Source organism: Pezoporus wallicus, unplaced genomic scaffold (genome assembly GCF_028554395.1).
Source record: "Pezoporus wallicus isolate ANWC-B61680 ecotype Strahan unplaced genomic scaffold, APGP_CSIRO_Pwel_v1 contig_227, whole genome shotgun sequence".
Taxonomy (NCBI): domain Eukaryota; kingdom Metazoa; phylum Chordata; class Aves; order Psittaciformes; family Psittacidae; genus Pezoporus; species Pezoporus wallicus.
Genome location: NW_026635704.1, coordinates 18,158,733 through 18,183,426, shown reverse-complemented (window position 1 = coordinate 18,183,426; position 24,694 = coordinate 18,158,733). Strand labels below are relative to the sequence as shown.

Below are 24,694 nucleotides of genomic sequence, written 5' to 3'. Positions count from 1 at the left end.
TGCTCTGTTTGTGCCTTCCTCTCCTGAATCACCTACTATCCTGAGCTAGTGGGTAACCTACATATTAGACGTACACTCATGCATGGTAATTTAGAGCTATAGTTACATTCTATTGAAGATTTATCGCTGTTTACTGTGACAAGGATCTGCAATTAAAATCCATGTCAACAAGCAGAAGTCAAATGCAAGGATAAGATCACACAGATAGAGGAAAACATCTATTTGTTCCATAGACTTTACAGAGCACAATGACACAATGTCTTGGAGAGGCAACTGTCGATTTCATTTTAATTTTAGAAAATCAAAGAAGTAGCAGTGACTGAAAAGATGTAGCATGATTTCTAACACAGAGGTGAGAAAGAAGAAATTGTGTCTAAGGCATCACTTAAGACAACACTTTGCCTGAAGCACATGCTTCCATTTCACAAACTTAACTGATGTGAGAAAGTACTTAAAAGTAAACAAAATTTTACATGGTGTTCTGAATCTGTGCAGATCCAAGCTGATAAACAAGGACCATGTTATCAAGATTTAAATCTTGATAAATCCTATAATCAAGATGCTGGGGGTCCTAATTATGAGTAAATGGTGGGGTTCTATTGTAAGTAATTTTAGTTCAACTTCATGTAGCAGCCAGCAATAGATTGCAAGCAAGTCTGTTTTCTATCTGCACAAGCACCTTTTCATCATTATTCTGTATGCAGTCAGCAGTGGTGTTATGAGGACACTTAAGGTGTAAGGGGCATGCTACTGCAAGAGTGAAGAAAGACGGCAGAAGTCAGCACAAGTGACAAACCCTGTAGTGACTCTGCAGCAACAGCAGCAGGTTGGGAACTCAAAGTCAGGAACAAGGCCAGATACAGCTCTCTATGAAAACCTAATAGCCCAGCAAAGACTTGCCCACAGTTTGGTTAGAGCTGAACAAACAGCATTCCCTGGTAGACAATGTAAACTGGCAAAGGACCCAAGAAAAACTGCAGTAGTATCATCTGCCTTCCCATGAACTTTACAAATTGGTTTTCAACTTCCTCACTGTACATATAATTTACAACCCTAACAGCTTTGTCCCTCTTACCCTTCCTTTTTTTCTTACTAGTGAGGAATGAGTTGTCTGTTTCCTCTTTCAGTTTTTGTTCACTCATACCCATCTTGCAACATAATTTGGCAATGATTTATTGTGAGATGGTATGCCAAACAGGTGTCTGTTTTCTGGCTCCTTCTGCAAACTTAGTTCCAGAGACCAGATGGTAATAGTTAGCTGCCTTATGCACCTGCATGGCTGTGAGCAGATCTGAAGAACCTCTCCTGGATGTCGAGTAGCTCAGAGTAATATTTAGATGACTTTGTGGTTAACACATAAGTAGCCAACTGTATCCAGCTTGGCACTGTCACTGTGGTGATCATCAGTGGAGCTGAAATTAAGACAGAAAATGTTTTTTGGAAACTAAGATAAGGCAGGATGATTTGGTTCATCATCAGCCAAAAAAACACCTCAGGAGAACCAGCATGAATGGACAACATCCACCCAGGTATTTTCTGCCATGATTCAGGAATTCTTGCAGCAATGACATTAATACACTCATTTACTGTATTTCAGACCACATCCAGCTCTCAGGATTCAGCTAAGGGTTTGGAGAGTTCTTCATTAAATACATTAAAGCAGAATAAGTTTATACTAAACTTGCATCAGGTTCAATTGGTTACTAGACCAATCTAATCTATAACACTCTGATGCAGGAGAAGGAAGGTGTAGGAGAGATGGTTTTGAAGCCTGATTTTTTTGAAAGTGATAAACAGCCCAAGAATTAGTGAGCTAAAAAGAGAAGGAGTGAGAGATAAGAGAGGTGATGGTTAAAAAGGGAATTAGGGAACACTCTGCAAATCCATGCAGCATGTTACTACAAGTGAACAGTAAGAAAAATCTGGAAATAACTATTAGAAAATTCATTCCAGGGAAAAACTCTATACTCTAGAAAAGATTCATTTATTCAATAGCTCTTTCTAGACATGCTTTGAGATATAAACCGAGGCAGAACATTAGGCTTTGACTCCAGTGCACACAGTAGCAGCTCTGGGCATCAGGTCAGGCATTTGCCTGCAGGGCAGAAGAGTCAGGCTCACAGGTTTGGGTAAATCCCATCTGTAAACCGGATTAACAGAGTTCACATAAAAAACTCTGACCTTCCCAGGCAGACACTTTTTTCTCTGCTGAGGCCTTTGCCAGCTTTTGTGTGCTGAACACAGGGTCTATGAGCCCACTCAGAGGGTTAGCTTGGTGGGATTTCTGCTCCTGGGTGTTTTTCACCACATCGTACAGCTTGTTGGGGGCCAGGTTGGGTACCTCACTGGGTTCTCAAGGTCAGTGCTTTAAGGCTCTGGGTAATTTTCCCAGAGGAATAATAAGACTACAGCAACATCAGCATGTCAGCAGGTCTCTTCACAACATGAAGGACAGCTCTTCTCTGGGACATACTTTTTAATTAGCAGGAGGTATCTAGCAGAAAAACCTGACAAGTAAATAGAAGTGCATAATTATTTGTGTTTCTAAAACACTACAAACCGCCAGTAGCTACACACTGGTAAAAGTACTCACAGATCTATTAATGCAGGGTTGAACTTTATATCTCAAAGGGCAACTCCATAAAAGCAGGTACTTTCTCCTGACTATTACACTTCAGAAATTCACTGTGAAAATAATAACTCTTTAGATATTTGAGACTTGCATTATTCAGTGGGAGAAAATAAATCTCTTTAAGAGTCCTGTTAGCAGAGAGGAATTCTAACTCTTTAGAGGTATTACTGATTTCAATATTAATAACACTATTCTGCAAATCAATTTTTCTAATCAGTTTCTGAATCTGTTCAAAATTTCGTCAGGTATCCTTTTTTCAGACCTCCTAGTTTTCTAATTCCAGAGAGAGAAGACTCTAATAACCCTTCTTCAATTCCCCCTTAAGAATCAACTCACGTACAGAAAAAATAAGTGCCTTGTAAAGACTGATAGGCTTAAAGAGTTTTTCCTCTATTAGAGTTGAACAATTTTTAAAACTTTCTTATCTTAATATTACTCTGTATCATAGAAAACTTAAAAACTCATCACTCTAATACCAATTTAGTAGAAACCAGTAATTTCACTCAGAAGTTTTCTTATACACCCTAAACCATGCATCTTTTTCCTTTTGTTATATGCAAAACTAAAGGTTATTTTTAACCCATCTTTCACTTCATTGACACATCTGCATCATAAGACTCCTGGTTTTGTTTTGGTTTTTTTTTAATGCTCTTTCGATGACAGTAAACACAGCTTGAGAGTAGATACTGCCCAAGAGAGGTTTGATCTTCCTGGAATTTATGCAATATGTTATTGGAAAGGGCTGGATACTAATGTGATGACTGGGCTATAAGAATCTGTACAGACTAGAAATAGAGCTAGCAAATGTGTCAAGTCTCAGACACTTGGGAAAAGACCAAGGATAAAATGATTTATTCATTTTAACTATTAAGAAATTACTTGAAATATTTTTTCTTTCTGCTTTGTGCTTGTGCTGTCAAGAAGACTTGTGCTGTTATGCAATAAACTGGGTCTGAGGATTCTTGGTTTCGTGGGAAACACACAACTATGAGTACGATCACACATTTGGTCATGGGTTAAACCAAAGGGCAATTTTGCCAACTGCTGTTGGGAAACTGTCAGCAGAAGCTTTAAGAAGGACTTTGAGGGGAAGGGAAATAGCCTCTGCATTGTACCTTCAATACCTCCAATCAGCAGGAATCTGGAAATGTCTCTCTGCACTTAAAAGCCACTCCCATGAATCGCCCAATTCATGAACCTTTGAATAGATTTATATACATCAGGCACTATGGGAAATGTTAAATATCAGTATCATACAAGATAATACCTGGTAAATATCTGAGATAGCTCCTCTTATTCTAGCTCTGTATTGATATGCCGTATCTGTGTGAGACCCTGACATAAAGTGCCCAGTGGTAATTTTCTACTTTGCAGCATTTATTTCCATTTTAGATAAACAAGCAATATAAAGGTGTGTGATTGCCTCTCTTTCGCCAGGCTAGTGGTGTAGAAGGAGAACAAGGAGATTATCAATATTTAGTAAAAGAGGTGCAGGGTAGAAGGTAATAAAATTATAATGGAGCTTGGAAGAGTCCTTGCTTTTCAGCCAGGAGCTCCAGGGGAAGGAAATAATCCTTCTTTGGATTTAGTTCACCTTCATGTAGCAGCCAGCAATGGATTGTGAGCTGTGAATAGATTATTTCCTTCTCCTCCCTAAACTTCAGTCACTGTCTTTCACCTCTTCCACATCACATTCATGAAGAGCCAAGGTCCAAGGATTCAGCATTCACAAGTAGGAAGGATAAAGCAGCAAAAGCTATTTATTCCTCCACTTTCAAACTGCAGGGGAGGGTTTGGACCACAAGCCAGAGGTACACCTGCCAGAGTTATCTTTAGGCTAATGCTCTGAAGAGCCAAGGGAGATTAGAGTTGGTGGCACATACCCCTGCCCCTCTCCTTCCTCCTAGCCACTGAGCACTTCCCCACCCATTCCAGGAGAGATCTTACTAGCCATCAGTTGCTTTGTTTCTCCACTGCTATAGCCCCCTTCCTCAGCCAACAGACCCCTTAACCCCAACCATCCCTGCTCACCACCCTGGCTATCACCATGTTTTGGCTACAAGGGAAATCACTCCTCTGAAAAATGAGGCATAAGAGGTGGGGGAGAGCACTTACAATGCTATGAAGTATTTGGATACAACACAGACCAAACTGTACTTTTTTCCGTGGTGATCTGGGGCCAGAGCTTGCTTTTGGCTGAACTAATAATGAATGAGATCAATTCAGTTTATATAAGCAGAGCTGCTCCAGACTGACACTGGTAGGACCAGAAGTAAAAATCAAGGCCATAATGTTTACTTTTCTGGCTGAAATGATTAATTATTCAGAAACAAGTCTATCACAGGCAGAGCATTTCCTTCAATTAATTCAAATTAACATTTTGTTTAGAGCACAGAGTAAGGCTTTTCCTTTTTGGAGTTCAAAGTGAACCCTGGGGGCTCTAAATATGCCTCCTGGTGACTTAATTAAAAGATAAACATGAATTTAAAAAAAAAAGAAAAAGTACAGAAAGAAGGAAAAGCTATAATTAAAAAAGCAGTAGCCATGAGGAAAGGAATCCACTATATAAGAAATGAAGAGGAAGATAGAAGTAATTAACAAAGTGTATGAGTTAAGACAAAAAACGGAACGAAAGAAAACAGCTTCTGAATGCAAAGTGGTATAAAAGAGTAAACAATGCACAGTGAATATACTGTTTTGAATGCAAAAGTTACATGAGTAAAGTACAGGCCAGATTCACAAGGGCTCGTGATTGGTTTTGTAGGAGCAGAGCTGTAGTTCCCAAAATGGCTGCTGCTCCCCAGGATGTAGGACTTCTACATGTAAGTCACACCATATTTCGGGGTAACAAAGCAAGGTTCATGACAAGTAGGGTCTCAGCTGAAGAACATTTGGAAGCCAGTGCCTGACCCTGGGTAAGAGCAAGCAGTAGCTAAGCTGACATACATACTAGGTGCATGAAAGCCCTGTTGCTTGGTGTCAACCATACCCTCATAGCAGTAGAAGTGGAGCAGTGTAGATCACAGAAGATAGGAGATAAAATGGAGAAATGTTATCTGAGGGAAAGCTACAGCGTATGTCCTGATCCCAAAGTCTATCCCTCAGGCACTGCACATGGCATAGGTCAATGATCACCGTAGGGCTTCAAAACCTACTTGCTGAGTTCCATATGGCTGTAAACTACCAGAGACCATGAGTGGCACCAGCCTCACACCAGGGTGCTGAGCCAAGGCCACTGTTGTGCTGCCTGCAGGGCTTGCCCACACCACAACAGCTGTTGCCTGTACCAGCAGAGGGATGTGGGCAAAGTCCCTCTGCCCCTTCTGCCTCTACTCCCTAGAGAGCTCCAGGTGCTCCATCATGAAACATTTGCCTGCTACCATAGCTCTAGTACTGCAGTGATACTGCTGCTGAGCTGGCCAGCTTCCAGTGCTTTCTGGAATGTAATTATAACTGCCTGTAATTTCAAATTACTACAGAGAATTGTGCTTTTGCTGTCGATTCAGGTATGAAGTGTTTTCCTAGCTCACGTTCTTTTAACTGCTTAGTGTAAAGATCTGGAAAAAAAATTCCAAACCCACCAATACTCAGTTCAGGTGTATTTAAAAGCTGAAGTCCTCTTATTTCATATTGACCACTAAGTGTTCACAAAAACCTGTTCCACTTAACAGCTTCCCAAGGGTACAACTCCCTCACGTCCTGTATCTTTTTTACCCAGTCTTCAGGCCCTAAAAAATTGTTTTATCTTTACTTTGCAAGAATGATACTGGTCCAAAATGGACAATTTTCACACTAGTGATAGTAACAACTATAGATTCAGTCTGAGTTCAAGAGGCTATGATGGAAATATGTTTTGTCTTCCTGCATAATATTTTATGCTGGTTGAACTAAACAATGAATTGCAATTTAAAACTAAAAATAGAAGAGAATGGATATACTGTCAATATTAAATTGCAGTGGTGAACCTGGCATGTAAGCCCTTGCCATTGAATTAATCCCTTTAATTACACTCACTAATTTTTAAGGATGGTGGTTTTCCATCCATTCTCATGGCTATTGAAGACATTCACTATATCCAAAGCACAATGTTGAGCTCTGCTGGGAGTGTTCTTTTTTAAGATTAGCTGCCTTAAATACAACATGAGTAAAATAAAGGGGTATTGATGAGAAAGCTGGTGTATTTTTGGTCCTGTTAGCTATCCACTGACTATACAGTCTATAATAGCTTTTGGATTAGGTCATTTAGCAAGATGATTTTCTGATCGTTTCCTATAGTAAGAAATGTTTCTTATAGAAATGCAATAAAACTTAATAATAGGAAAAGCCCACCTAGCTGAACATTCCCTTCTCTAAAACATTCTTCCACAGGGGCACTCATAGCTTCCATTAACACCAAGGGAAGTTAAACACATACGGATACAACTATATGGCCTGAAGAACTGTAACATGCATCTACACCCACACATATACAAGAATATACACTCTTTACACCTCCACCCAGGAAATGGAAATTTAGCAGCACAAGGATATTAAAAATTATAACTGATGTTGTCAGGAACTCCAGACAATATTTAATTCTCCAGCTCTTGGAAGAGAGGATTAGGAAACAGTTTTATAACTTGGGTGGGGAGAAACTGAAGGATTGAAATAAAGATTCTGGGCTGATGAGATAGCTCAGCATTTCTGAGTTCCTGTCTCGCTGGTTATGATGTGGCTCCTCTCACAAGTATCGCAGCTGAAGCTCAGGAAAGCAGCAATAAGTCTTGAAGCCTTGGGGTTGTTGCCAACAAAAGTGAAGTGTTCTTAGCTAGGAAATGAGAGAATGTGTCTGTCTGTAGTATTCATGTCCTTAGTCTCACTGCTGCTGCTCACTGCTGTGACTGCAGTAGTTAGGGATATTTATGGCTCTACCTGAGAAAGTCAAAGGTTGGGGTCCATTTTGAAGAGATGGGATTGGGCATGAGAGACTACTAGAAATGCAGGTCTCAGATTTAACCGATAGAAAATTACTCCCTGAACAGCCTAAAACTGAGTTTTCAACAAAGAAACATTTTTTTTGGGGGGGGGAGGGTCAGGTTTTTTTCACTGAAAGTGTTATTTTTTCATCCAATAAACAAACTCTTAAAACCTGAATATTTCAATAGAAAATTAACTGTAGTTCAAGAAAATGGCCGTTCCAGTGCTTTAAGCTCTCAGATCTTCAGTTGCAATACCTTTCTCAGACATCCTTTGAGATTCTTTTAAAACACATTCCTTTTTCCTAAAAACTAGGCAGTGTTGCATAAAAGAATTCTTTTTTTCTAAAGCTTTGACCTATGGGAGGTAGGGAAGGGTTTTAGGTACCTGAAACAGAACTCTGACAAGAGCCATCAAAATATTTTAGCTTTACACCAGAAGGCTGGAGGAACAGCTACAACACAGTACCACAGAACTGCTCAAAGGCTTTTGCTAACTGATAACATAAAGATCAGAACCAGGCTGCTTACAATCATATTCAAAGGAGAAGATGGTACACATCAAATACAGATAGGCTGAAAAACTCTGTAGGCTGTATAAGTAGAAGCCACAAAGCCTGAAGCAGCTTTTGATATGTTTCACCTCCACAAAATTTTCTTGTCTTCAGAATTCTTAGATGCTGCAGCCTTGTGGAAATATCTATTTTCAAACACATATTTACGTATCTACCCTACCGAAGTTAATATTAGGGTTCAAAAAGAAATGGAAAATTATCCAAGGCTGAATTAATTGCTGGTCTGTTGCAGGCATGAAGAAGTAGATTTCTGGGTTTTGGTGTTGATTATTGTGCTGGTTTTGGCTGGGATAGAGTTAATTTTCTTGACAGCATCTAATATGGGGATATGTTCTGAATTTGTGCTGGAAACAACATTGATAACAGAAGGATGTTCTAGTTCCGGCTGAGCAGTGCTTACACAGAGCCAAGGCCTTTTCCGCTCCTCACAGCGCCCCACCAGGTAGTAGGCTAGGGGTGCACAAGGAGTTGGGAGGGGACACAGCTGGAGCAGCTGACCCCGACTGACCAAAGCTACATTCCAGACCAAATGGTGTCATGCTTAGCATATAAATCTGGGGGAAGAAGAAGTAAGGGGGATGACATTCAGAGTGATGCCGTTTGTCTTCTCAAGTAAGCATTAAGTGTGATGGAGCCCTGCTTTCCTGGAGATGGCTGAACACCTACCTGCCAATGGGAAGTGGTGAATGAATTCCTTGTTCTGCTTTGCTTGCATGTACAGCTTTTGCTTTACCTGTTAAATTGTCTTTATGTCAACCCAGGAGTTTTCTCACTTTTACTCTTTCAATCCTCTCCCCTATCTCACCAGGGAGGAGTGAGCAAGTGGCTGTGTGGGGCTTAGTTGCCAGTTGGGGCTAAACCACCATGACTGTGTAGATCTTTATCAGGAAAATTATATTTTATTTTGAAGAATCAAGGTATCACTAAATACCACCTTTGCCTTTCTTTGAGCTTCCCTTCCCTGAAGAAAAGCTATGGGACTAGAGATAAGAAAAAGTACAAGAAATGTTCATAATATGTCAATGATTTTAATCATTTATGATGTACTTTTGATAGTAGAAATGAATGCTGCTAAAAACTGCATACACATGATGTGTGGGGATACTGTTAAGTTTTGTTCTTGTCTCTGATGGCAATGCAAAGTATTCAAACTGCCTGACTCTTCTCAAAATGATTCATTCTATTTAACCATCTCTGAAAGAAATTGTGTGGCAGTACATGCATAATAGGTATTTGTGCATTCAACAAAATCATACATATACATTACCTAAAATGCAAAAGTGCATCAGCCAAGCAAGACTAAAAATTATTAATCATATTCTAATTTCCATCTATCTTTCAAGTTAATGTGGTGGTGACATTGCTGTTATCTGAAATTGAGCTAAGTCCACAATGCTGCCTGCAGTGATTATTGATGATCCATGGCTTGATAAATTTTTTAGCTGTTTTTAAGGCCTGGCACCACCTGAATTCTAATAGCACTCAACCTTTCTCAAATCTCCTTATCCTCATACAGGCAGGCAACAGCAGTTCACAGCTCTTTTTATGAAATCTGATTCATGAGACAGACACAGCTGAAGTGGCACAGGGCAGAAATCTACTCGGTAGAAATCCCATCACTCTCCTCCATAGGTAATCTAATTGTATATCGCCTTGAAGAGGACTACTTATGATTACTATGTGCAAATCTTTGTCTCAGTGTCCTAAAAACTCTTTAATGCTTTACACTGTCTTCCCAGCACCTGGACAGAAAGAAAGACAATGAAATATTCTGACATTTAACTGGCTGCTATGCTTTCATCCCAGCACAGTGAGACTGTTTCCTTGGTCTCAGTAGCTGTAACACTGTCCTGCTTTTTTGCCTCCTTTGTGAGCTCTCTGGTAGCTTTCTGCAGAAATGCAGTTTAGCAGCCCAAGACCATCAGGTTCCCAGCACCACTGTTGACCTCCTGGACCACTCTGTAGCTTAAGCAAATCCCTTGCTGGAGCTCCACTTCCAGTCATCTCTGCAGAGAGGTACGGGGGTTAAAACAAACAAGCTGAGTAGCTCTGCGGAAGTTTGGAAACATGTTTATGCCTAGTTTCAGCAGATACTGCCAAGTAGGTCTCCTTTCAGGCTTCCACAGCTCTTGAGCAACACATTTTGTGCTGACCACGTAACATGCCGCAGGCGTTTTCTTCCCCTGTGAGCTCCCCCTCAAATTCCCTTGCAAATTTAAGAATTAACTTCTTTATTTCCTGTCTCTGCAAGCAATGTCAGAGGCCATGTAAACAACTTGCCAAGGGTCAGGGACCACAGCTTTATACAGTAAGTACATAGGTAGCCTGCATACCTAGATAAAAAATAACAGGATGCTATATATGTGCCTGAGTTTCATCAGCACAGGGCAGATTTTCAGAGTGGAGAATTGCCCTGAGGCAATTCAGGTTACTTCTGTGACTCAAAGTATTGTGGGAAAGTATTATTTCATTCTTCCCATGCATTTGTATTTTTTCTGAGGCCTTTCTAAGGGACAGGATATCAGACAAATCTGGCCTGATGCAACTGTTCTTCATCCACTACCGTCCTGTAGGCTGGGGGCATATGGTGTCCCCTGGCTCTCCTATGGGAAATAACTAGATGACCATTGCAAGTCCCTTTCAACTGAAATAGTCTAGCCTAGTCTTGTCTAAAAAGGTGTCTGGGCTGCAAACTAATGCTTGCCCCTGTCTGCAATTCTCCTGGCTGATTTTCTTGTAGTCCCTCAACCCCCAGACCTTGTCACCACAGAGCAGGGCATTGTTAACACCTCTTATTTCTCCTTGACAGAGAACCTGTTCTCCAAATTCATATGCTTTGGGGCCAAATGCCCTCAGTTTCAGACATTAGGCTACCTCCATCAAAAATGAAAATGTAGACATGAAATGATGCTGTGTAGCATGCAGTCCCAAAGTCAGATGGCAGCTTCAAACAGTCATTTATGGCATATCATTTTCATATCAGCCAGAACTCATAAGGCACTTTCCAAACTCTCATAATTCCTTCTTTTTTTGCCAAGGGAGTTTAAGAGTTACACCCCACTATAAAGCTTAGCTCGTAATACTATGAAGCATTTCATCTCCCCCGCCTTATAAGAACAAATTGAGAATGCCACATTTCCCAGCAATAGAAGCTAACTCCAGCCAGCAAAATGAAGTATGTCTTTAGTAAAAATAGTAATTTCCTTTTGCTCTTCATTAACTATCTGAATCCTAACCAACCCTCCAAAGAATCCAGTGGTTTGTGTAAAATGGGGCAGTGATTGTGATTTGAACTCTGTTTCTACACAGCTGGAGAACATCTCCTTTTTCCTCATCCAGAAAAAGACAAGAAAAATATCAGAAATGTCATCTCTGTTCTCCCACTATTTCTTTCATTTGTGATAACGCTGGCTGACTTCTTCACTGAAGTTAAACAACACAGCGATTGGCTGATTTCATTATTTACAATGAAGATTGCACTTCACTCAGATGACAGGATGAGGTTGATACAAAGTATTTATTTAGCCTTCTAACATCTATAATGCCATGATGGTGTAGGACCAGCATGGATAAGTCTATGTGACCCCAGTTCTTGGAACAAGAGTAAAAACTGTCAGGGGATGGAAAAAAGTGTTGCCAGGATGCACTCCTCTCCAATAAAGAGATCTTGCCAGCATGGGGGTTTTTAAAGTGGCTCTGAAAAGAAAATATGTTTCTGAAAATGACTGGAGGGAAGAGGTAATATTGATTTTTCTATAACAGTTTGATCTACTACTCTTTATAAGAAAGCATTTAGTTCCTAAGTTTTCATTTGTGATCAGCATTAAGATCCCATCAAAATTAGCCTGTATCTATGTGAGCTACTGTGGTATATAACAGGGGTGGCAATCTTGATCCCCTTGTACTCCCTGTGTGCAGTGAGCACAGTGTTCAGTGAAGGAACTGTCCAGATTTCATGGTGCATAGGCGAAGAAAAGAGCATGAAGAGCCTGCACTACAGTTCCTCTGCAAATATTTACAAAATGGACCAAGCTCAAAGCAAATATTTAAATATATTTTAGAAATATTTTTTTATAATCACTGCCTTTTTAGGATAATTTTTCTTCCAGAATTTGTCATTCCAGTAACATTTTTAAAGAGTATTTTTGCATTTTTTCCCACAATTTAGGGTTAATACATATCATAAGTTATGAGGGCTTTTTGCTGAGCTGAGAACCTCAGCTTCCTTATAGCCACTAATGAGGATTGTATTTTGCTTAAGTCACAAACTGTATACTTTCAACCACTGCTGAAATTAGGAGAATGTCTAATTGAGGTAAAGGTATCCTCCTAAGGTAACTTTTCTCTACTGAGAAGCACTGAACTGAATTTTAATGCTGAGTGCAACGTAAAATGAAAAAAGATTTATTCTAATGATTTTTTTTTCCCAAAACAAAAATATATGCATCCACGAGTGGCACATTTCTCCCAGTCTAGATATTTTCCAAAAATAAATAAACTGTTTCACACAGAATCTGCTCTGAATTTCAAAGACAGTTATGGAGAAGAGAACAGAGGACTAGATACTATATGCTTTTGCATAGGGCTGGTTAAACACTCTCAAAAAAAGAAATCTATGTCATAAAGGATTTCTTATACATTGAAAAAGGTATCAGTTTCTGACCATTTTTTATTCTTTTTTTTTGGTCTGTCCCAGAACATTAATAACCTTAATATGTTGATTTTGCTGGATGGGTGTTTTTTTTTATCTTAAACATATTTTAACAATGCCATTCAGCATTCTGATAGGCAAATAAAGCTCTAGGAACAAAATGATAGAGTGAGATAATGCAACGGATACAGTATCAGTTGCTCATCCCCTTAAAGACAGTTTTGTACCTGAGTAAACATTTCTCCAAAGCCAAATCATTTAGCTCACCAGAATTCAAATTTTCCCCATCTCCAGAACAGCTAATAATGTGGCTAATTCAAAATCATTTTCACTAACCACACAATCAATTCAATTTGGCTTCAGAATAAGCTGAGATAGTTATGTCTAAGCTTCCAAAAATTGCTATTTATTACTATAAAACAATATTTGCATGGCATGAGGCAATTGCCTTAAATTGAACTGGATACAATTATCATATGTGGCTATTAGAAACACAACTGCAAGTGATGATGTTAATATGAACCAAGACAATAAACTCTATGTTTGACAGTCACTGTGCTATTTCAAAATATTTTCTTTTCTGCAAGACAGCAATGGCACAAGAGGGTGCAAGGTCTTTTCACTGTGGTGACATTAGTGTGATGCGGCAGTTCAGATTCCAGACTTCTCATCACCACCTTCCTAGAGTTATTTATGATCACAGGAAAAATCAGGACCTCTAGAGCTCATCTAGTCCAATTTTCTCCAGGTCATTCAGGGGTTTATCATTATTTTGTCCTACATTGGCTAAATGGAGTGTATATAAACTTAAAGAAGAAATTTACCTAATTGAAAAATCAGTCTCCAGTAAACTAGAAAACCAAACCCAAACACAGCAAATCCTGCCAAAAAAAAAATTAAAAAAAATCAATTCATATTAGAAAAATATTTTTTTTCATGGCTGCTGCCTGTGAAATAGTTTGGTGGTGATGCCAATTGCTGTTACCTCACTGGCAGCAATGGCAGGTCCTTTGCTGTCTAGGATCTGAGGTGAAAATTTCAACTATTTTTCCTAGTCCGTCCTGGATAAGGTGCAGTTTAACAGTGTGTTTCTTGAGAAAACAACTTGAATGAAGCTTATGAAAGGAGAAAATTACATCAAAATTGCAGCCCTTTGAAAACTTCTAACAGCATGAATTCAGTGTATGGCAGTCCTGATACTATTCAAGCTCATGCAGACTAGGGATGGACCAGATTCAAAACATAGAATCCCCACCATGCTTATTTTGTGGTTCTGAAATGTGTTTCATGGGGTTTTGAAATACGGACCTGTGCAGATTCGGGGATAGAGGGGTATATAGGAGATGTCCCCTTTCCTACCTTGGCCAGAACTGACCAGGATTGGCCAATCTTTCAAAGTCAGCAACAGAAAGGTTTAATTTCTGGTGCTGTGAACTGAGAACTTAGCAGGCTCGGTTATGGCTATCAGCAACCTAATTCAAACCCTGAATTTGTACTTCTGTCTCTCATTTGCCCTCAGCTTTAAAGCCAAACGCTTTTACAGCTCTAATCCAACTGAAAATTGTAGCTCTCTTCTAAACTTTTCCGTATTTTATCCCCTCCTGAAATCCACTCTTCAAAGCTGTACCTTCCTAAATTTGCAGCAATGCCACTGCTTAAAATGTGTGTTAGCTATCTGCATTAAGTCCTTCAGGGAAAGCAGACTACAGCATTCACCCTGGGGTTTACAAACACAGCCTTCTTTTGTCTGCCATTAATGCAGTCCCACAGCTATGCTCAGCTCATGCAAGGATGCAGCATGTGCCAGCTAACAGTTTCCCCTTTCCTCCATTTCACTGCATGAGGTAAATATGTAAGTCTCCTTACTGAGAGAGGCGGGTTCTGTATTGTAACGGGACATAAAAGTAAGTCAAGTCTTACTTCAGCCTGAAGCACCTTTCAGGACCAATATTGCATCCCAAAGGCAAGCTTTCAGAGCCTGGTAAAAAGCATCTTTGTGGTTATCACAGTTTCCTTGCAGTACCTACAGATACACAGTTGGTCCTGATTGTCCACACACTAGGTTTTAAAATGCTACCCTGTGTGCAAATGCTGTGTGCATCACCTGACCTGTATTCTGCTGGTGTGTCTGACCACTCTGATACGGGAGAACCACCCACATCACCACTGAGTCAAAAGATAAAATCCCCTGCTGCCCCCCTTTCCCTTTGTTCCCCCAAGGGCAAAGGCACCCAGGCACAGAAAGCTCTGCAAAAGCTCTTGGCAGAAATGGTAACATTAGCAGAGAGCAGCTCTTGGGCCCTCCAGCTATGCGCTTTCTGAAGCATCAAGCATTCCTCTGGTGAGAAGTGGGAAGAACGGTGCCACACTTTTCTCCTCAGCACAACCATATAATGGAGGAAGAGATTTTCCTGTTAGCTCTCACTTCACTTACTTGACAGGCTGCAGCTGTGGTAATAAGTTGTTTCCAAGGTGAAAGAGGTGCCTAAGAGCTTTTGAAAATCTCTGTGAGTGTTTATCTGCACACCCTTGGCCACCAAGCTAGGAGACTTCCTCTGGAGGTCACCTTTGAACCACACTCATCAAGCGCCTTTTCTGGGGAGGTATATGAATGAGTGCCATGCGCTGTTAGGGTGAAACCATGGGGATCCTGGAAAAAGCTCTGTCCTACAGCAACCGCCAGCTCCCCATTTCATTTTGTGTTAGAAAACACATATTCTTATAGCTGGGGAAAATAGAAAGTAGTGCGGTAGTAGAAATGAGAAATAAATTGTGTGCATTTGTCAAAAAGTGGAGCTTTCTGTTTCCTTGGAAACTGAAAGTTTTGTGGGTTTATGGTATTGTACTCAGCAGAGAGTGCCTGAGACCTGTGTATGTACGTACATGGCCACAAAGGCCAGGCTCTCTTGGCTGAAGGTTTCAGTATCCACCACATGTTTGGTAAAACACAGCTAAAAGGATTTCTCTGACTGGGCAATTCAGAGACCATAATGGTGGGAAATATTTTTTTCAGCAAAAATAAATGCAGCTACAGGAAGAGAAAAAGAGTTGAAATCTTCTCCACTTAGTCACCTGTGAACTTTGTCTTTCTTTTATTGCAGAATGGAACTATGGCCAGAATCCAGTTTTGGCAGTTTTGTGATCCTCCTCTAAGTGGTCAAAATACCAGCGAAACCTTCTCCTTTCATCTCTGGACAGAAACAAAACCTAAGACTTAGTAATTACAGCATAACCATACTGCACATAAGTAAGACAAAAAGTTAACCTCATTAAAGCAATATTTAAGAAACCAGCAAATTGTAAAATCCTTAGAGTCAGGGACAGAACCACCAAGGCTCACAGAAATAACATCCTGCCACCCTTTGGCTCCTCAGGGCTTTCAAACTCATAGCACTTTTCTTATAAAACCCCTCCACTTCCAGTTATCAGACAAGACAAATCTAGTCTATGGATTAAGCATTTGCTCAGAACTACTTCTCCCTCTAAGGCCATAACACCTCAAAGCTGTCAGCAACACTTGTCACCAAATATTCACTACACTCAGAGATAGAAATACATTCAGCTTTAACAAGGGCCAGCAGCAGTTTGGGAACGTTTCTCCTGGCGCAAGAGCACTTTTCCCCAGCAGCTGTACAGCCCAAGGTGTCAAATAGTTTTTCCAGGCACCGTGTTAAAGCCTGAAAAATACAATTTTGATTTCCATTCGTTTTGGTGCATCGCTTCACCACTCAGTGTTTCAGCTCGGTCTGCAGGAAGACTGTGAGCAGGTTTCAGTAAAATTAAGATTTAAAGCCTTAGGGGCAAAGCATATAGTTAAAGGATGCAACAAGGGAACCGCATACTCAGTATGGAGGAAAAAAGCCAAAACAAAATTAATATATGTTCTCCTTTTCACCAAGATATGCATGTCCCAATCCTTAGCACATTATTTCTGGCCAATAGGTTTGTCACCGCTCCCCCAGGGGCAGAAGGGATGTCTGTTCACAATAGCCACGATAGCCCGGGTGTAAAGATTTTAGGGGAAAAATAATGAAAATTGTTTCAGACCCAATCCAAACATACCTGACACCTTTTACACTACATGTAGGAGAGAGTAGGACGCCAGCTTCCAGCTGCAAAACTGGAGAACAGATGTTTCAGCTGTATCATGGACACAGGTGTGAGGACTTAAAACTGGAAAACAATAAAGGGAACATTCATCCAAGTAAATTGGGGGTAAGGGGGGAAGGGTTGGTAGGCAACAGACTTCTGACATCCTGGAAAATTCTTGAAACAACACTGTGTCTATCGGGGCTTAAAAATTAGTTACTACATTTTCACAATCGATTTACCACCAATTTGAAGGAGCTCTACAATTGCTAATTTATGGTAGCTAACTTAAAGAAGCTAACCTAACATGATTTATCGAAAGCTGGGGCCAGCGGCAGTGCTCTGGGATTACCACACAGCTCTGCCTGTTTAGCCAGACCAGCCAATGCTTCATGTAGTCACAGTTCCCCTCCTTTTGGACAGTTGTCACCTGAGTGGCCTGTCAGGAGCTACGTGAGAGGGAGGACTTGGTGACAGCTCTAATGCCTGGGAATGAGAAATCTATGAAGCTTTTCACACCCTCTCCCACCAAAACCCAGCCAGACCACAGCTAGGAGGAACTGTGACTTTATTTAATCAATGGCTTTCAGCTGGGTTTCATTTCTAAGGCTGGCTTCTCAAGGGGGCTAACTAGAAACGTGTTTGCAAACCAAAATGAAGAGTCCTGAGTAGGTCCCTGTAATGACAGGGAAGGTGATTGTCACCAAACCCCAGAGGTGAGCAGTGTTTGGAGGTGCTCGTCACACAAGAGGAGCAGTAATACCACTAATAGTACACACCCAAAACCATGAACACTGCTTTTCTAGTCCTTCTCTCACCACCAAATGTTGCCAGAGCAAGACAGGTTCTACCATGGTCCACCACAGCAGAGGAAGAGACTTCTCTGGGCATTTGATAGTGCGTCAAACTGGAAAAGACATTAAAAAAAATATGCAAAAATTCCTGCAAAGAGTTTTTGACCAGAAAAAAACAACCAAACAAAACAAAACAAACAAAAAACAACAACAACAACAACAAAAAACAGAACAAAAAAAACCAAACAAATGAATCTACCAGCATCTAACAAAAAGATGGGTTTGCTGTTTTCCTCCAGAAGGGCATTCAAAAGACTCACTGGGCCAGTTAACAAAATTTCCCTCTCCTCTAAATGCAGGATTGAATTGCACAATATAAAGCTTCACATTTTTCCTTTTTGTGGATAACTCTGTATGGCATTAAGTTGTTTGACAGCCCTGACAGCAATCCTTGCATTGCAGGTAGCACAGAAACATCAATTTTAATTCAGCATTTTATATGCAATAAAATTCGAAGCTCCTGTACAGGAGGATCTTCTAGAAGCCTTTCCTGAGGAAAGAATCAGCAGAACTTGTATGTGAAGGGATAGTGTCAAGGTGTGTGATATTGCCCTGGAAATCAGTCTCTGATGTGTATGTTTATTATGTACGTATAAATATTACATATGTTTATACACGTAAACACACACATTTATTTCCAACATTAAGGTCATTACGTTACAGACATTTACACTTCCAAAGCTGATTTAATCCTCTTTATGCTATTCTTGTCAAGCCTCACAATGTCTTTCCAGAAGTTGTCAGTGCCGGCTGAACTATGTCGTTGAACTAGTTTCCAAGATGAATTCAAATATTCATGCAGGAGAGGAAAACAGATTCAAAGTCAGCTTCTAAATTGCAAGATGACAGATATTTCTTTTCATATATAGTCAAACATATCAGCCAAGGGAAAAACAGAAGGGGACTGGTAACCTATGCTAACATTTTGGACCTTCCCCTGATGCCACATTTGGCTGAGGATAACCATCAAAATTGCGAGGTGGATTGAGTCAGGTTTCCACTATGTAAGCATTCTGTTTTCTAAAGTGCTGCAGTTCAGAAGTCTCTTTAGTAGGTGGGTTTAGGCCAACTCAGCTGTACTGCAGAGTGCTATAGAAAATCTGTCTCAGCACGATCTCAGGAATCCAAACCTAGGTGATCCTCATCACAGTAGCTAGCGCTACTGTGAAATGAATAACAGAAACCTTGCTCATTACTTCTTTGATGCACAGAACAGGACTTTTCCTGTCGGGTTAAGTGGTCTATTCATGTGCATAAGACATTGTGTCAACCAATGCTATAAAAACCAATAGCAATGAAGAGTGGTGCCTGTTGTGTGAGATGATGTGGTTTGAGGCTTGCCTGCCACCACATGCTTACCAGAACTCTGGGCTGCCTGGAGCACCTCTTCCAGTTCTGCATCTTCTATTCCTGGCATTTGATTTTCTTTTACCAGCTTTTCTAGAACATCACGTGGGTTTTCTTCCTCTTTATACTGCTTCTTACTACTTGATGTCTCCTCCTCTCCTGCCTCAAAGTCCTCCCATGAGTGCTGACAGCAGTTTCCATCCCATAGCGACTATTGTCCCAACTCTTCAGCCTCTCATTCTTAGTGGCTGCAGCAGCCAGGATGACTGGGTGCTGTAAACAGTACAGCCCCAGTATGGAGAGTAAATCTCCAAGATGCACATTTTCCCTCTTTTGCTGGGCAAAGACAGCGTCTCCAGTCCTGCTTTTAGCTTCACTTGACTGAGTATCACAACCCCAGCCCTGGAAGTGTTCAAGGCCAGGTTGGATAGGGCTTTGAGCAACCAGGTCTAGTGGAAGGTGTCCTCCATGGAACAGGGATAGGAACTAGATGATCTTTGAGGTCTCTTTCAACCCAAACCATTCTATGATTCTGAGTGAAGGCTTTTGTCAGTTTTGCAGATATCTTTCATTCTCCTTCCAGGTATAAATCCAAGATGTCATACTTTGAAGTATCTTTCTTTTCAGCAGTGTATTTACACAAGCTCTTTTCTTTTTCCTGACAGTTACTCAGCTCTAGGGAAAGAAAGCACTGCAAGTAGACTTTGAAAATTATTTTTCAAAGGTCCATAAAACCATGATGTGCAGCAGATTTTTGGCATTTTTTATTGTTGTTTGTATGCTTTATTCTCTTTACAGGGTGAAAGACTTGGTTTGCAAGAGAGATACATGTCTGCAAACTTAGCATGCTCAGATGGGAAACTCCCAAATATGAGTTTGGGGGCTACTTCAGGAAGTCCATTTCTGAATAGACTGCTCAGCTTGGAGAACTTGGTAGCATGCCAGTAACACTAAGTAATGAAGAGCTCTTGTGTGCCTTGCTGAAGGCATCTCTGCTTTACAATCCAGAGAGTGAGGGTGGCAGAATTTATTGAGTCTTTGTGTAAGTGTATTGGCCTTCTGTTTTAGCTTTTCTGTTTGGTTGCTTCTGAATGGGTACAACAAATCAGATGGACTAGGAAGTGGAAAAATAAATACATCACACACCCTTATGCAATTTAAGTGGAAGCAGCATCTGATAATAAAGACTGCAGCTTAACGAGTTGCATCTAACATGCACTTATGTCTGTGAGTGCCTCAGCTTCAGGCTACAGTACCAAACTAGTAACTCAAAATCATGCAAACAAACAGACCGTATGTAGACACAGTTTATAATCCCATTGTGCAAAGTGATTACTACGTTACACAGATGACCAGATGCATTCACGAGTGAGCATCCCACTCTGGACAATTCAACTCCCTACAGTGTAATCTGACAGGCCAAATAGTGACCTCACACTGGTTTAATTAGATTTTTTTCAGTGCATGTCCTGATTCACATCAGCAACAGCAGAATGAAACTCTAGATCCACTATTTCTTTCCTAGTGCTTTTAAAAGATTTGTGTGAGGTGTTTGTAGAGCAAGCAGGCAAGGAATGCTCTGGGACCCATTGAAAACCTGCACCTCACTTCTGCATCTCCAGGGAGATAGAGCATGGACCACCAAGTTTACCTTGGTTTGTAACTGGCTGTGAAACAGGATGAGTGGTCATAGGAAGAAACAACCAGCTTCCACTCCTGGGTTCACTGTATTTAAAAGTGCAGCAAGACCTAGAAGGCCTGCTTGTCAAAAGCCACACCAGGATGTCTGTTTGCCAGCTGGTACATTTCAAGATCGAGGCACTTCACCACTGAACAAAGGAACTCTGCAGCAGCCTGAACTCTTCCAAATACATTATTGGGTGCCTGTGGAGATATGTTCATTCCCTGCTGGTATAAGCTGGTCTAACCCTAGCAAAGAAGCAAACAGGAAAAGGGGAAAATATTTACCTCTCTGAAATTTCAGCCTAAACAACAAAGAAAAATGCAGTTGGAGGCAAAGCTCTGAGGAAAATGGGCTTTACCTGGACTGCAACAAAAATTCTTCTTGCCTGCAACAAAATGAATATCAGAAAACTAGCAACCATAATCTCTTTAAAGATTTTACCCTACTTACAGACCAGGAAAGTCAGCTGGTAAAACTTCTGTGCTAGCCTGACTTCTGCCATCCTTTAGATAGTATTGTGTCTGAGAAGACTGTTAACAAAAGCAGCAGTGAAGAGATTCGGGTAGCTGCATGGAGCAGATTTTCATAAACTGGACAATAAAAGGTGCAAGTGGTGTGGCATTACATTTAGTATTTATGCTTTATATGCTTTATTTTAACATTGCTGTATGTTTTACAAACACAACGTTGATTCTGCTACTTCACCACGCAGAGCCGTCCGGTTGCAGCAGCACAGGACTGCCTGCACAGTAAATCGTCTCGGGTGGATGCCTCCTGGGTCTCTGAGGCAAATAGGTAACGACGATTAGAAACAAGTTGCTCGGCGCAGACACTGAGGTAGCGTCCTGAGGTAGCTGAGGGGCGGAGGGGTGGTGCATACCCGAGCCCGGCCGTGAGCATCCCTCGAGCTCCTCCCCGCGGGTGCCGCCGTGCTGCAGCCCTCCAGCTCCTGGCCGGTTTTCCCTCCGCTCGCCCGGGGGTGCTGCGGCCCCAGACCCTCCATCCCGCGGCTAATACACCCCCTCGGGGGGCAGGCTCCTAATTATCACCTCCACCCCTGCAAGGATGGGTAGGGGAGTGCCTTGTGCTGAACTCCTACCTTTTGCCCACGTTTTCTGCTTAGAGCTTTAGTAAGGGCTGGAGCTAAAGAGTTGCTAGCCAGCAAATCTGTGTTTGTCATAGATTTGCACCACTGCTGCGCTGACAAGGACTCGGGGGTCAACTTGACCCCTTACAGCTTTGCTGTACAGGCATAAACAAGGAGGGGAACAGAAGGTGGGTAGGTTGTAGGCATGGCTGGTCTGCCCAGGGGGACTGTGCTAGGGGGCTGCAGCACTGGGGTGTCCTTCATGGGTTGTGGTGCACTGACCTGATGTCCCACGAGAAACAGGTATCCACAGGCAGCACCTTCTCCACACAGGCACCCTCTGCTTCGTCAGCCATTGTCTTAGCAAAATAGTTATCTTTCTGTGCTACTCAGCCCAAAAGGGGCTCATCCTCCCTGTTGCCAAGCAGCCTTTAAAGGACTCACAGTGATTCACATAGATACTTAAATGCCTTGATCATTGAGTGTGTCCTGAGCTGATTTGCCTGCAGAGGTGGCAGGCAGCACAGAAAAGAGTTGTAGACCACTCTTTGCAAACTGCCCTTTCAGTCATATCCCTCTAGCATAAATAAGATAAAATTAGGCTAAAACTAATACATCTGCAAGGACAGCAAGCTTTATCTGAGATTTTTAGGTCAGGCGAGGCTGGTTCAGTGGTGACCAGAAAAGAAATGAAAGATTTCAAAAAGCATAGACACAGGCATTTAAAATTTAAAGTTGCCTTTAACTCTTTTAGGCAACGTTCTTGGAAGATTTGGATAAGGATGTGAGATTCAAGCATTGGAAATAGGAGATACACTGATTTCTTCAGAGGAGAAAGGTTCAAAGACAGACTTTAGGGAGGTTTACTGACAACTCTGGCAACTCTGCCCATGCTGCACATATATGCAGAATAAATAGGTGACCTACACCACTGGAATGAACCACCTCCATGTGCACTGCTGAATGCAGGATCTCTGGTCCTGTGTTTGAAAGGGGACTTGCCTTTTTAACTTGTAACTCTTATTGAAACACAATATTCTTCCCCCCCTCCCTGCACTTCTTGACTTGTTTATACTTCTGGGCTATCTCAGCTACCAGAACACTGATACTATAAATATCAAATAAGTAACCAGTCCATCTAAACGCACTGGATCCCCAAACCTTATGCTGTGACAGATCTTTACGCTTCTGGCTAATTAATCACTTGAATTCAACAGCAGTACTCAGACTCCATGACACCAAGCTTAAGTACAAGTCTTTATTAGAGCAGGACCTTGGATGGCCAGGCATATTATATAAATGTACTAAATAACCCTTTAGCCCACTAAGAAAAATGTTTAACACCACTGTTTCCCTGAACATGTTCTGAGCTCTTTGCAATAGAAAGGTGACAGTAGTATACTGGTGAAAAAGACAGAGACATTGACCTTAAGTGTCTGTGAGAATCTGAAGATAAATCCATGACCTACAGCTTCTGAAGAACAGTATTGCAAACACAGGGCAAAATAAGATGAACTGTGGCATCGGCAAAACAGAGATTAAGCATTTGAAAAGACAGAAAGCCTGTGCTGGCAGTACAAAGGGAATAAGCTGGACAATAATAAAAATTCAGCTTGGTCAAATACAGAAAAGCATTGCTGCAGTCTGGTACCACCTGCAGGAGAAATTTTCAAATTTCCTTTTTTAATAATTAGAGGGATTCAGGAGTCAAATTATCAGAATTTTTTTTTAGGTTAGGCCAACAGAGAAATATTCACATTCATGTTGTTTGCAGCTTCGTAGCTAAGTGAATAGTTAATGCGCTATGGAACTGCAAATTCAAGCTGCTGTGCACCACCATGATAAATAGATAATATTTTCCAAATTGCTTGAACTACATGAATGTCTCCAAAACAAGCTTCTGGTAAAGAGCATCACCTGGAATAATTTTCCTTTCATGGACCTTAAATAAGTGTTAGACATATCACATTAATTCACTTAGTGATGCTCACTTAGTCACAGAATCGTACAATCACGGAACATCAGGTTGGAAGGGACCTCAATGATCATCTGGTCCAACCTTTGGTGGCAAAAACACAGTCTAGACAAGATAAACCAGCATCCTGTCCAGCTGAATCTTGAAAGTGCCCAACACTGGGGTGTCCACCACTTCCCTGAAGAGGTTATTTCCAGTGGCTGATTGTTCTCATGATGAAACATTTTCCTCTTGTGTCCAGTCAGAATCTCCCCAGGAGTAACTCGTGCCCATTGCCTCATCTTTTCCATTTGATGCCTTGTGACTCCCTACAAAAAGCAAGCCTCCATCTTTTTTGTAGCCACCCTTTAAATACTGGAACATGGTGGTAAGGCCTCCCCTGAGTATCTCATTCCTCTTGCATGAGCAATGTCCTTGGCCCAAACGGCATGTGTGCGCTCTGTGAGACCAGACTTATGTAACTGCAGACAAAAACTCTTCTTCATCAGAGTTGCCGCAGACTAAAATAAAGTTGTGCACCATCAGCACAAAGTGATAAGCACTAACAAGTGAAAGGAGACAGCTCAGAGGAGGAATAGTATTTAAAAAGGGAAGAAGACCAGAGTCATCAAATAGATGATCATGAAAAAACAGATTGAATCAGCAAGGCAAAGGACATCTCTGCAGTTATAGACCGCAGGGCATTTATTTAGATGAGAGCAGAAATCACCCAAGGCAGCCCCTGACAGCCTTAAGCCAAGATGCTTGCGGTCTATTTCACAATGCAACACAGTTATGCTAATTAAATAAGCCAAATAGACATAAATATTTCTGATCTGTTAAAGGAATTTACAGTTCTAAAGATC

General features: G+C 41.1%; 1 long non-coding RNA gene across 1 annotated transcript; it reads right to left on the bottom strand.

Moving 5' to 3' along the window:
* Positions 1-1,159: 1,159 nt before the first annotated feature.
* LOC130593002 (uncharacterized) lies at positions 1,160-15,337 on the bottom strand. The gene is made up of 3 exons (XR_008970729.1): positions 15,248-15,337; positions 2,182-2,494; positions 1,160-1,412 (listed from the first exon to the last, which is right to left on the bottom strand). It is a non-coding gene; the product is annotated as an uncharacterized LOC130593002 (long non-coding RNA).
* Between the last annotated feature and the right edge of the window lie 9,357 nt (positions 15,338-24,694).